Source organism: Hemitrygon akajei, chromosome 2 (genome assembly GCF_048418815.1).
Source record: "Hemitrygon akajei chromosome 2, sHemAka1.3, whole genome shotgun sequence".
Taxonomy (NCBI): domain Eukaryota; kingdom Metazoa; phylum Chordata; class Chondrichthyes; order Myliobatiformes; family Dasyatidae; genus Hemitrygon; species Hemitrygon akajei.
Window position 1 is genome coordinate 27,619,742 of NC_133125.1, and position 14,549 is coordinate 27,634,290.

Consider the following 14,549-nt stretch of genomic DNA (forward strand, 5'->3'; position numbering starts at 1 on the left):
TTCTCCCCTTTCCCCCATGTTCCACTCTCCTCTCCAATCAGATTCCTTCTTCTCAGCCCTTTACCTCTTCCACCTATCGTTTCCCAGCTTCTTACTTCATTCCCCTCCGCTGCCCACCTGGCTTCAACTATCACCCTCTGGCTCGTACTCCATCCCTTCCCTCCACCTACTTAATCTGACTTCATCCCCCTTCCTTCTCAGTCCTGATGGAAGTTCTCAGCCTGAAACATTGACTGTTTATTAATATCCATACATGCTGCCTGTCTTGCTGAGTTCCTCCAGCATTTTGTATGAGTTGTTCTGGATTTCTAGCATCTGCAGAATCTCCTGTGCCAACTAAAACAGTGCTATCTTTAAAAGTAAAATGCATAAAAATCAAAACCGTAATGGAAAGAAACAGCATGATCTGGGTAGTGAACAATGGGACTTGTTAGCATTGAATTAGATGTTTGCCAGTGCTGCCAGAGCATAGTTGGTAGGTTATTCTGGGTGTTTTAGAATTTTTGAAATATAACTTTGACTGCAAACTTTGATCTTTTTTTCTCAGATGGTGGTGAAAGCTCCTGTGTATTTCCAGTGTGTTTTGTTTATATTTCAGATTTTTGTTTTTTTATCTACCAGGTTTATAACTGTGTCCATGAGGTAATATTGCTGCAGTTTGTGAGCAATAAAGTGGGTTTAAATAAAAGTTGGTTTCACTCTATCAATTGCTTTCCCATCCAGGAACAAAACAACAGCTGGAGATCCATGCGCACTTGCAGAGTGAGTTGAGTAAAATAACTGATTGAAATTTAAAAATCAATGGTCTATTAGCATCTGAAAAGAGAAAAGATTAATGTTTTCATGTTTTATGCCTGCAGCCTTATCTGATGATCTGTGAATTTTGTTGCTTAATTTTTCAGACTTCCAGATTTCCTAACAACTTTGAGCTGAATGTTCTCAAAGCCATGGAGATGCATATTGACTTCAGGAGAGATGCATCTCTTCTCCACCCACTCATCATTAACAACTCTGCAGTTAGCACCATTTCAACGTTCAGCTTCCTGGGCATCAATATTTCACAAAATCTCATGTGGGAGAACCATTCAACAATTATACAAAAAGGCTCAGCAGAAGATGTACTTCTTGCGACACTTAATAAAATTCTATCTTCTCCAGAACATACTGGAATTGTACACTGCCATCACGAGAGCATTCTCACATCTGCCATTACTGTCTTTGGTGAAACATCTCACAATATATGAAAAATGCAACTAACCATCAGGGCAGCAGAAAAGGTCATTGGCTTCAGTCAGCCAAAACTTCAGGACTTGTCCAGGTCCAGGGCAAATAAGTGGGCAGGAAAAGTAACAATGGATGTTACCCACCAAGCAAATTACCCTTTCAAAAATCTCCCTTCTGGAAAGCACTATTAAAACAAAAGCTTCACAACATATTAAAAGTTCTTTCCACCAGGCAGTTCATCTGATCAACCATTCTATTTAGCTAACCCCACCTCTCTCTATCTATTATCTCAATCACTGCATTGCGCTGTAAACATTTTAAACCACTTTATATAATGCTGTTTACATTGTAAGTATATGGTACTGCTTATGTATTCATACACATTTTGTTTCATATCTGAACTGTTAACTTTTATTTTTATATAATTCTTTATTCTGCATAATTGTTGAATGGTGTCATTTTAGTTACATGCTGTGCTAACACACCACAGCAATTTCCTGATACATGTAAGTATATATGGTGAATAAATTTAATCCTTGATCATTGTTGATCCTTCAGTAAATTTTTATTTCTGAACAACATTTAAGGACTGATAAAAGTAAAGCTTTTCATGAAGTGTGAAAAATGCTTAGGATTAATCTAGAACAAATGACATGGAAAAACTGTGCAAGTATAAGGGGACCAGTTCTGTGTCTAAGCTCCAGTATGATGGGTAGAAAATGCGTATTTATTATTATTAACTATATGCCACTTAACAAACAGCCATCCATAAAGTATGTTACTGTTGAGGGCTGTCAAGTCATTGTTGACTCATTGTGACCCTGTGGATGTCCATAGGGTTTGCGTAGCAAGATAAGGAAGTTGATTGCTAGGCCTTTCTTCCACGCAGATGCTGCTGCAGCTGAGGTTGAATCCGCTGGACTCAAACCCGGGACCATCTGCTGATGCCATTACACCACAGGCTGCCCTTCCCAAAGTCTATGCATACATAATAAAAATGGTCAATATACGTAAAGTAAAAAGAATCTTACATCTTTATGTGATCATCTTTGTAAAATTGGGTGGTGGCAGCTTTAATTATACACTTCTAGGCCTTATCACATTTTGTCTCTGATATCTATCTTCCTCCAATTTCTACAGTCAGTGGCCACTAAATGAGGTAAAGTAGGTATGTTTGTGGTCTTCTGTTGCTGTAGCCCATCCACATCTAGGTTCGATGTGTTGTGCGTTCAGAGATGCTCTTCCACAAACCACTGTTGTAATGCATGGTTATTTAAGTTATCGTCACTTTCCCATCAGCTTGAATAACTCTGACCATTCTCCTCTGACCTCTCTCATTAGCAAGGTGTTTTTGCCCACAGAACTGCCACTCACTGGATGTTCTTTGTTTTTTGCACCGTGCTTTGAAAGCTTTAGAGACGGTTTTGCATGAAACTGCCAGGAGATCAGCAGTTCCTGAGATGCTGAAAACCACCCCACCTGGAAGCAACAATCTTTCCACAACCAAAGTCACTTAGATCACATTTCTTCCCCATTCTGATGTTTAGTCTGAAAAGCAACTGAGCATCTTGACCATTTCTGCATGCTTTGATGTATTGAATTGCCGCCACTGACTGGTTAATTAGATATTTACATTAACAAGTAGGAGTACAGGTTTACCTAATAAAGTGGCAACTGGGTGTACTTCACCTACTCTTTCTATTTTCAGTTCCTTGGTTCATCCCAGAAAAAGTTATTCCCCTTTTTTTTCCACTTACTGCTATACATTATGCAGCCTATGGAAATAGGTACTGAAATATTTTGCATCAAGGGTCCAAGGAGAGCAGTTTTTTGGTGGTAGACACAAAGTACAATATTTCATGTATCAAATTATCACAAAACCTCTGTGCAGTTCTCCATAGATACTCTACACGGTGTCAGTCTTTGCACCAACAGTTAGAAATACAAGCTCTACAGATAAAGTTCTCAACTTATATCAGGGAAAATATATTATCAAAATACATATATGCCATCATATACAACCCTGACATTTGTTTTAAGAACATAAGACATAGGAGCAGAAGTAGGCCATTTGGCCCATTGAGTCTGCTCTGCCATTCAATCATGGGCTGATCCAATTCTTCCAGTCATCCCCACTCCTCTGCCTTCTCCCCATACCCTTTGATGCCCCGGCTAATCAAGAACCTATCTATCTCTGCCTTAGACGCACCCAATGACTTGGCAACATATTTCACAGTTTTACCCCCCTCTGACTAAAGTAATCTCTTCGCAGTTCTGTTCTAAATGGATGTCCTTCAATCCTAAAGTTGTGCCATCATGTCCTAGACTCTCCTACCATAGAAAATAACTTTGCCACATCTGCTAATTACTTGGGTTTCAGCACCTAAGTTACAGGGAAAGACTGAACAAGTTAGGTCTTTATTCTTTGAAGTGTAGAAGGTTGAGGGGGGACTTGATAGAGGTATTTAAAATTATGAAGGGGATAGATAGAGTTGACGTGGATAGGCTTTTTCCATTGAGAGTAGGGGAGATTCAAACAAGAGGACATGAGTTGAGAGTTAGGGGGCAAAAGTTTAAGGGTAACATGAGGGGGAATTTCTTTTCTCAGAGAGTGGTAGCTGTGTGGAATGAGCCTTCAGTAGAAGTGGTAGAGGCAGGTTCGGTATTGTCATTTAAAGCAAAATTGGATAGGTGTATGGACAGGAAAGGAATGGAGGGTTATGGGCTGAGTGCGGGTCAGTGGGATTAGTTGAGAGTAAGCGTTCCGCACGGACTAGAAGGGCCGAGATGGCCTGTTTCCGTGCTGTAATTGTTATATGGTTATATCTAATCTGTTTAGGCCTTTTAACATTCAGAATGTTTCTATGAGATACACCCACATTCTCCTGAACTCCAGGGAATACAACCCAAGAGCTGCCAGATGTTCCTCCCACAGCAACCCTTTCATGCCTGGAATCCTTCTCATTAATCTTCTCTGAACCTTATCCAATGTCAGTATCTCCTTTCTAAAATAAGGAGCCCAAAACTACACACAATACTCCAAGTGGCAACATCACATCCCTGCTCTTATATTCTATACCTCTAGAAATAAAGGCCAACATTGCATTTACCTTCTTCACAACTGACTCATCCTGGAGGTTAACCTTCAGGGTATCCTGCACAAGGACTCCTAAGTCCCTTTGCATCTCTGCGCTTTGAATTCTCTCCCCATTAAAATAATAGTCTGCCCGTTTATTTCTTCCACTAAAGTGCATGAACATACACTTGCTAACATTGTATTTCATTTGCCACTTCTTTGCCCATTCCCCTAAACTATCTAAGGCTCTCTGCAGGCTCTCTGTTTCCTCAAAACTGCCCGCTCCTCTACTTATCTTTATATTATTGGCAAATTTAGCCACAAATCCATTAATCCCATTGTCCAAGTCATTGACATATATCTTAAGAAGCAGCGGTCCCAACACTGACCCCTATGGAACACCACTGGTAACCATCAGCCAAACAGAATAGGATCCCTTTATTTCCACTCTCTATTTTCTGCCAATCAGCCAATGCTCTACCAATGCTAGTAACTCTGCTGTATTTCCATGGGCTCTTATCTTGCTAAGCAACCTCATGAGTGGCACCTTGTCAAAGGCCTTCTGAAAATCCAAGAACACCACATCTACTGCATCTCCTTTGTCTACCCTACTTGTAATTTCCTCAAAGAATTGCAGTAGGTTTGTCAGGCAGGATTTTCCTTTCAGGAAACCATGCTGGCTTTGGCCTATCTTGTCATGCACCTCCAGGTCTCCTGTAATCTCATCCCCAACAATCGATTCCAACAACTTCCCAACCACTGACGTCAGGCTAACAGGTTTTTAGTTTCCTTTCTGCTGCCTGCCAACCTTCTGAAATAACAGAGTAATATTTGCAGTTTTCCAGTAATATAGTCATCTATTGATTCTTGAAATATCATTGTTAATGCCTCCGTAATATCTCCAGCTACTTACTTCAGAACCCAAGGGTGCATTTCATCAGGTTCAGGAGATTTAACCATCTTCAGACCATTAAGCTTACTGAGCACCTTCTCTGTTGTAATTTTCACTGCACATACTTCATTTTCCTGGCACTCTTGAAAGTCCGGTATACTGCAGATGTTTTCCACTGCGAAGACTGATGCAAAATACACATTCAGTTCCTCCGCCACCTCTGCATCTCTCATTACAATATCCCCAGCGTCATTTTCTATTGGTTCTATATCTACCCTCAACTCTCTTTCAGTATCTTCTTTGATGTTAGTTGCCAGCTTCCTTTCATAATTCATCTTTTCCTTCCTACTGACCTTCTTAGTTTCTTTCTGAAAGTTTTTAAAAGCTTCCCAATCCTCTATCTTCCCACTAGCTTTAGCTTCCTTGTATACCCTCTCTTTTGCTTTTACATTAGCTCTGACTTCACTTGTCAGCCATGGTAGTGTCCTTCTTCCATTCGAAAATTTCCTCTTATTTGGAATATGTCTTGCACTTCCCTCATTTTTCACAGAAACTCCAGCCATTGCTGATCTGCTGTCCTTCCTGCTAGTGTCTTTCCAGTCAACCTTGGCCAATTCACCTCTCATGTCATTGTAATTTCCTTTATTCCACTGAAATATCAACACATTGGAATTTAGTTTCTCCTTCTCAAATTTCAAAGTGAACTCGATCATATCGTGATCACATTTCACTAAGGGTTCCTTAACCTTAAGCTTTCTTATCACCTCCAGATCATTGCACAACACCCAATCCAGCACAGCCGATCCCCTAGTGGGCTCAACAACAAGCTGTTCTAAAAAGCCATCCCATAGACATTGTACAAATTCTCTCTCTTCAGGTCCAGTACTGGCCGGGTTTTCCCAATCTACTTTCATGTTAAAATCCCCAACAATTACCATGACTTTGTTCTTCTGACATGCCTTTTCCTGTTGTAATTTGTAATCCACATCCTGGCTGTTGTTTGGTAGCCTGTATACAACTGCCATTAGGGTTCTTTTATCCTTGCCATTTCTTATCTCAACCCAGAGAGACTTTACACCTTCCAATCCAATGTCATCCCTTTCTAATGCTTTAATATTATTTCTTATACACAGGGTCACACCACCCCCTCTGCCTACTAACCTGTCTTTCTGATACACTGTATATTCTTGGACATTCAGCTTCCAATGGCAGCCATCCTTTAGCCAAGTTTCAGAGATGGCCACAACATCATACTTGCCATCTGTAGTATGCCCGTAAGAAAACTGGGTATTGACTGTGTTGGGGATCTGGAGCTGCAGCTTGATGACCTACAGCTTATTAGGAAAAGTGAGCAGGAGATAGAACTACAAGGAGTTAGTCACCCCCGAGGCTGAAGGAGTTAGATAAGTGGGTGACTGTCAGGGAAGGGATGGGAAGAGCTCAGATGGTATAGAGCACCCCTGTGGCCGTCCCCCTCAGTAATCGTTATCTTGTTTTGGATGCTGTTGTGGAGGATGACCTGACAGAGGATGATCACTTTGATCGGGTCTCTGGCACTGAGCCTGTTTCCCTGGTACAGAAGGGAGAGAAGAAGATGAGGAATGCAGAAGTCATTGGGGATTCCATAGTGATGGGAACAGAAAGGAGGTTCTGTCAGCCTGATAGAGATAGCCGCATGGTGTGTTGCCCCCTCCGCCCCCCTCCCCCAGGTGCCAGGATATGGGATGTCTTGGATCGGGTGCAGAGTATTTGGAAGGGAGAGAGTGAACAGCCAGAAGTCTTGGTACACGTTGGTACCAATGACATAGGTAGAAACAGGGAGGAGGTCCTGAAGAGAGAATTCAGGGAATTGAGTAGGAAGATGAAAACCAGGACCTCCAAGGTAGTAATCGTGGGATTGCTGCCTGTGCCACATGCTAACGAGTGCAAGAATAGCATAATTAGGCATATAAATGCATGGCTTAGAGACTGGTGTAGGGGGCAGGGCTTTGGATTTCTGAATCATTAGGGCCTCTTCTGGGGGAGATACGACCTGTACAAAAAGGACACGTTACACCTAAACCCAAAGGGATCCAATATCCTAGCAGACAGGTATAATACAGCTGTTAGGGGGGGTTTAAACTAATTTGTCAGGGGGATGGGAACCAGAGTGATAAGGCTGAGGAAGTGGAAACCAGAAATAAATCAAAGATAGCATGCAACAGAGATAATAGAAGGATAGGCGGGAGATGAGGCATAATCACAACCAGTGGGATGAATTACAGGGCAATAGAGGCAGTTAATAGATGCAGTTAAACAGAAAGCAAAAAATACCGGACTGAAAGTGTTATATCTGAATGCACGCAGCATAAGAAATAAAATGGACAACCTTGAAATTCAGCTACGGTTTTCTTATGGGCATAGTCAGTAACTCCAGGAACCATAATAATTGTACGCAGCCGTCAATCCCAGGAGATCATAGGTTTACGCCTCTGGTGGACTGTGTCCTTTCCAGGTCGCAAGCCTGGGTGGGAAGATTTGAAGAGCCGGCTGTTGCCCATGCAGCGGGTTCCCCCTCTCCACGTCACTGATGTAGTCCAAGGGAAGGGCAATTGCTGATACAGCTTGGCACTGGTGTCACCGCAGATGTTGCCAGAGTGAAGTTGAAAACATCAAACTGCCTTAGGGACCCCGGCTCCGGAATTCTTCCTCGGGGTTTACTCCCAAAGCTTTTCCCATGGGTGGGTATGGCCGCAAGGCAGCAGAGGTTTAAAATCAGAGTTTTCCTTCTCCTAGGTGGGCTGCTGTCCAAGGCTGATGAGCCCCCCCCCCCCCATAATGAAAGACTGCTCCCAACAGGTTGGACAAACAACCAATATGCAAAAGGCAACAAACTGTGCAAATAAAAAAGAGAAAATAATATTAATAACAACAGTAATAATAATAGTCATAATAATAGTAATACATGATAAACAAGAAAGAACAACTTATTTAATAGATATAGCCATTCCAAACACACATAATATACAGAAATCAATAGGTGAAAAACACCATAAATATGCTGAATTAAAAGAGAAAATTGAAAGTTATTGGAACATGAACAAGATATACAGTATATTGTCTCAATAGTAATACCTACAACTGGAGTCATCCCAAAGGCACTACACAATAGCATTACACAATTAGGGCTATACTGTAATATTTATGTAAATCTTCAGAAACTACAATACTAAGTGTCCCTAGAATAGTCTGAAGGTTCCTAGTAAATAAGTGTGCTTGGCTAAGCCCATACCTCAGGTTTTACCAGCTTAAGCTGAGGAAAAAAAAAATAATGCCTGTATTTCTACTTTAGGTGTGATTTCATTTATGAGTTTGTATTTTAAAGCAAGCTTTTGACAAATGATGATTGCTACTTGATTGTGCTTGAGTAAGTAATCAGATTGAGTTAAACTGTTACAGGATCCTGTAATGTGTTGGATTGTTTCTGGTTTTTCTTGGCATTTTCTATATTCATTATCTTGAATTTGTTAGTCTTTTATTCTGTATTTTTGGTATTTTTTTCTGTTAACCACCTTGTCCTGTATTGCCACAAGGAACCCTTCTGTTTCTGGGAATATGTCTCCAACTCTGAGCCAAGCATTTGACGTTTTCGTGTCATCATCAAGTGAGCTCAGATCTGGCTCTGCCTGTCCCCAGATTGGGTGGTGCCCTGATCAGTGTCAGTTCTACATGTCAGGGGCGGCTGAAACTAAAACCTGTCTGTAGGTATAGGAAATAATACCCTTTTGCTTTAGAAATGGAGAGATATCTGCGAAATAGAGTGATAGGGCTGTTGCCTAGTGATTGAAAGGGCATACTGGGAGCTAGCGCTGGGCATGACAGTGAACCGCTAGTGGTGCACTGTTGAATAGGCAGGCAGGCCCCAGGAAACCCGAAAAAGATTCTGCCAGCTTTCAAATAACCCACCAACATTGTGACCACTGCAGGTGTTTCTCAAGGGAGCAGTCCAATTACAACTGAGACCACTCAGGCAGTTAAGAGAAGAAGGACATGCTTGAAATCATCATTAGAAGTAAACACACTTATAATGTGTGTATACTATGGAGTAATGGAACTTAACACAGTAATGGAACTTAATCAACAATTTATAGCGCAATATCCCTCCATGCAATTAAATGCACAAGGAATAGCAGATCAACGTAGAGTGATAATAAAAAAAATTAATCCCTATAGACTTGTTAAACCAAATAAAACATGAAGTTGCACAAGAGCTAGAAAGACACCAACCTAAAGACCACGATAATACTATGCAAGAAAATAATGGGAATGCAACCCACTGGAGCATTCATGAAAGTACAATTACTTCAGCTGCTTCACAATTGGATGCTAACAGCAACAATAAAGTTCCAGAGCCTCTGCAGAATACTGATGATGAAGCTGAATTATCCTAATATTTAACACCACAGTAGCAGAATATAGGGCATTGGCCCAACAAAGAGATGCTACATATCAAAACAACATACATCATCAAAATTTGAAAACATTGTTAATACTCTCAACATTTAGGAAAAATTGAAACATTTTAAGAACTACATACAATAACATACAGTACAGCATCAACAGCAGTACAGTGGAATGGCTCCAAAATTGAGGTATTCATAAATAGAAACTCAAAACTGAGTAATGAAATGAGAACACTGAAATGGCAGAAGAGATTAAAAAAACAAAATTGCAGTTTAAAGAGCAGAAATAGCTCACCTAACGGAGTATAAAAAGGATAACCCAACCAAGAAAGTTAAGAGAAAAGCTAAGGAAACACTAAAGAAATATAAGGTCCATACAAGATATGATCAGCCTAACAAAAGCACTTTAGAGTTTATAGATACACGAAAATAAAAGCTTGGTGTATACAAGCCAGACTGCACCAGATGAAGAAAACAGAAATCTCAGTTCAGAAACAATGAAAAAGGTTTATATAGGACATTGAAACTAAATTTGACACACCAAAATGTCACAGAATTACCATCAAACACAGAGATAATAAACTACTGGTCTAATATCTGGTCACAGAGGGCAGCACACAATTGCGAAGCAAGCTGGATTAGGGAGGAAAAGGAAAGCACACACACGATTGAAGAAATGCAAATACCTGAAGTTACAATGAATATGTTGAAAGAGTTTATAAAAAATGCCCAACAACTAGAACGTACTGGATGTGACAATATTCATAATTGCTGGGACAGTACTAAAAATTAACTTGCCTTCATCTATACCTAATAATGCATATCAATGCTTAAAAATCCTGAAAAACTGCCTGAATTTTTGACAGAAGGTGTAACATGTCTTTTACCTAAAGGGGAAATCACAAAAGATCCACCAAAGTATTGTCCTATTGCCTGTTTACAAACTATATATAAAATTGTAACATCATGTATCTCGGAACTAATCACCACTCACTTATACTTACTGAAGAACAGAGAGGATGCCGTAAGGGTATGGAAAGATGTAAAGAACAACTGATAATAGATTCCAAAATACTAAAGCAGAAATCTTTCATGTTGCTATATTGAGTACCAAGAGGCATTTGACTCTCTCCCACACTCATGGTTATTAGAAGTTCATAACATATATAACTTACACCCAATACTTTAGAAGTTCCTGCAACATCTGATGAAGCATTAGCATACTGTAATCACCCTAACTATAAAGAACCAAAAAGAACAACCACTGAAATAAATAAATGGGAGGCAGTTTTCAGGTTGACTCTCTAAGCTCACCATGGCTTTGTCCAGCTTTAAACCCACTCTCTAATTTACCTAATTGGACGAAAATTTGGTATCAAATCAGCTATACCTTAACACACCTTTTACACATGGACGATTTGAAATTATATGCTCCTTCATCAGTTAAGCTAAAGCAAATAATTCAAATAGTAGAACTATTTTCAAAAGATATAAACATGAATTTTGGACTGGATAATGCAGAACATAAAATATAAAGAAAGGTGCACTAGAGCTGATAGAATACAAAACAGAGCAGCAGGATACAATACAACCAATTGATGAAAATGAAACATATACATATCTGGAATATCAACAAGGAAAGAAAATAAATTGTAGCACTTCTGACAGAATTCACTTAAAGGCTTAAGAAAATCTGCCAAACAGAGCTCAAAAGTAAATATATAACAAAGGCAATAAACACCTAATGCTACATACATATTAATGTATTCTTTTGGCATAGTATTGTGGTCTTAAGCTGATCTGGAGCATTTACAAAGAAAAATAAGAACTGAAATGTCAAATTTCAGGAAACATTATGTACATTTGAATGTGTTTAGATTAACACTACCCAGGACAGAAGGGGGAAGAGGAATAAAAGGCATTAAAAATCTACACCACAGTCAGATAAACTTCTAAGGATATACTTTCATCAATGAAAACAGGATTCAGCACTCCATGCAGTTCTGATAAGAAATATACACCACTAAACATAAGTGAGAGCACAACCCAGAAAAATGAAGACATTATCGCTATTGAAGAAAAAGTTAACAAATGGAAGAGCATGATCCCCATGATCTAGGCAGACTAGATGTTGACAAGGAAGCGTCAAATGCCTGGCTCAGAGTTCAAAGTTGCTGACCCTCTCCAGCTTTGATCCCCACATGAGATCTGGATCATGGATCTCTAGTTTCCTCTTCCTGAAGTCAATAATCAACTCCTTGGTTTTGCTGACATTGAGTGAGATGTTGTTGTTGTGGTACCACTCAGCCAGATTTTCAATCTTCCTCCTAATACCGATTCATCACCACTTTCGATTTGGCTGATGACAGTGGTGTCATCACCAAGCTTAAGCATGACATTGGAGCTGTGCTTCGCCATACAGTCAGAAATGTAAAGTGAGTAGAGCAGGGGCTGAGTAAACAACTGCTACTATATATTCCCAACCCCACCGTGGATCGCACACTCAGGCCCAAAGAGTATATAAAGGAAGCTCTTGCCACGGGCTTCATTTGGCCTTTCACCTCACCTGCCGGTGCAGGCTTCTTCTTCGTATAAAAGAAGGATGGGAGCTTGCAGCTGTTCATTATAAGGGATTAAACTGCACAATGGTCAAAATCGCTACCCCCCCTTCCACTCATGAATCCAGCTTTCGAGAAAGTCCAAGGGGGCGTGGGTAGTTCCAAAATTAGACCTACAGAGTGCATACAATCTGGTCCGTATTGGGGAAGTCGATGTGGAAGGCCCAAGCGCAGGGGCAGATTCCCGGGAATGGTCCTCCGGGTCAGCTGTTTGTCCCAAGTTCCATCCTGTCCCACGTACCCCAATGGTGATATTCATCGAGAATGACCACTCACCCAGGGGTTGCCAGAATACTCAAGTTATTGGTGGCCTGGAATATCAAAAGAGGTTCAGCAATATGTGCAGACGTGCGGGGTGTGTGCTTGGAATAGGGAGCTCCGTACCCAACCGCAAGGGGTCCTCCACCTCTTTCCTGTTCTGGAAAAACCTTGGGCATACATCTCCATGGACTTTGTCATGGGTTTCCCACCATACAAGGGGAAATTGGTCATCATGATAATTGTTGGTTGGTGTTTGGTGTCCCTGTGGCTGAAGGTTTTATCCAACACTGCAAGCAAAAATGGATTAGAGCAAGAGAGAGTTTGCTGACCTCTAACCAGAAAGCAGAGACCAAGTCAAATGGAAGGAGAAGTCAGGGACCTGCTTTGCAGCCTGGGCAACAGGTCTGGCTGTCCACTCATGATTTGCCTCTTCAAGTGGAAACTAGAAAGTTGTTTTTCAAATTCAATGGACCCTTTAAAATCCTGAGGAAAGTAAACCCCGTGGCTTACACCTTACAGCTCCCCATGACCCTAAAGATCAATCCTACCTTTCACATCTCTAGTGCCTTATCCACCCACCATCAGTCCTACAGTTACCCAGGTTTATCGAGGGGCAACAGGTCTTCACGGTGAAAAGACTTTTGGACTCATGTACTGTTAGAGGTGTTAGAGGCCTTATGTGCTGTTAGAGGCCAATACCTCGTGGACTGAGAAGGATTTGGACCCAAGCAGAAGTGCTGGGCACTTGAAAGGGACATCTTGGATCCAGCTCTCATCCATGATTACCATCATTACCTCTCTGAGCAGCCAGGGCTGTCAGGAGTCAGCCATAGGGGAGGGAGTCCTGTTAGGAGAGGCTCCCAACCCCACCAGCTCCTCGGATTGAGACACCCTAACTCTCTGGAGTACGGATAGCTGGTGTAGTCTCTCTAAGGGTTCTGGACAGTCCTGCTAATTGGTAATCATGTTTTGTGCCAAGAATTGAGTATTTAGTGGACACCTGAACTGAGGACATGTGCTCAATCATAAGCCCTACTAGTGATTTCATCTAGCATTTGCTTTGTGGTCAGTTCTTGATCCAGTTTGATAACATATCTCGATCCTTGCTTCAGATACTCCAGTGTTTGGGTCCAAGCCATCCTTGTCATGGTCTCATGTCACAACAGCCTTGTGGTGCAGCTGTGCTGAGAGAGATTGTGCCAATCTGAACTGACTGGGGTCTGCAAGTGAGGAAATCGAGGTTCCAATTGCACAAGGAGATATTGAGACCAAGGTTTTCAAGCTTATTGATTACCTTTGAGGTGATGATAGTATTGAATGTTGAGCTATAATTGATAAAGAGTATCTTGATGTAAGCATCTGTGCTGATCAGATGTTCCAGAGTCGAGTGAAAATGGCATCTGATGTGGACCTGTTCATCTGGTAGGCAAATTGAAGTGGATCCAAGTTACTTCTCAGGCAAGAGTTGATATGTTTGATCACCAACCTCTCAAAACACTTCATCACTGTGTATGTAAATGCTCCTAGAGGAAAGTGATTGAGGCAGGTTGCCATGTTCTTCTTAGGCCCCAGTATGACCGAGGCCTGCTTAAAGCATGTGGTTACCTCAGATTGTCAAGGCAAGAAGTTAAAGATGTTGGTGAACACTCTAGCTAGTTGATCAGGACAGATCTTAGTATCAGCCAGGTATCCCTTCTGAGCTGTATACTTTCTGTGGATTCTCCCTTCTGGAAGATGCTCACATGTTGACCTCAGAGACTGCATTTACAGGGTCATCAGGGGCAATAGAAGAAATAAATTGTGTTATAGAGGAATTACCAAGATATTTATATCCCAAAGAATGGATCCAGTAGCAAATGGGGAAGAAATGTTCACAAAATCAAACAAGACAAACTAGAAAGTAAAAGACATATTGGAAAACAATGACAGCTAATAAAATGATGTTAAAAACCTGAGGTGCTGATACAGCCAATGCAATAGCTTGTAAATGACACTATCAAACATGCAGATTTGGATGTGCAGTTTAATCATTACCT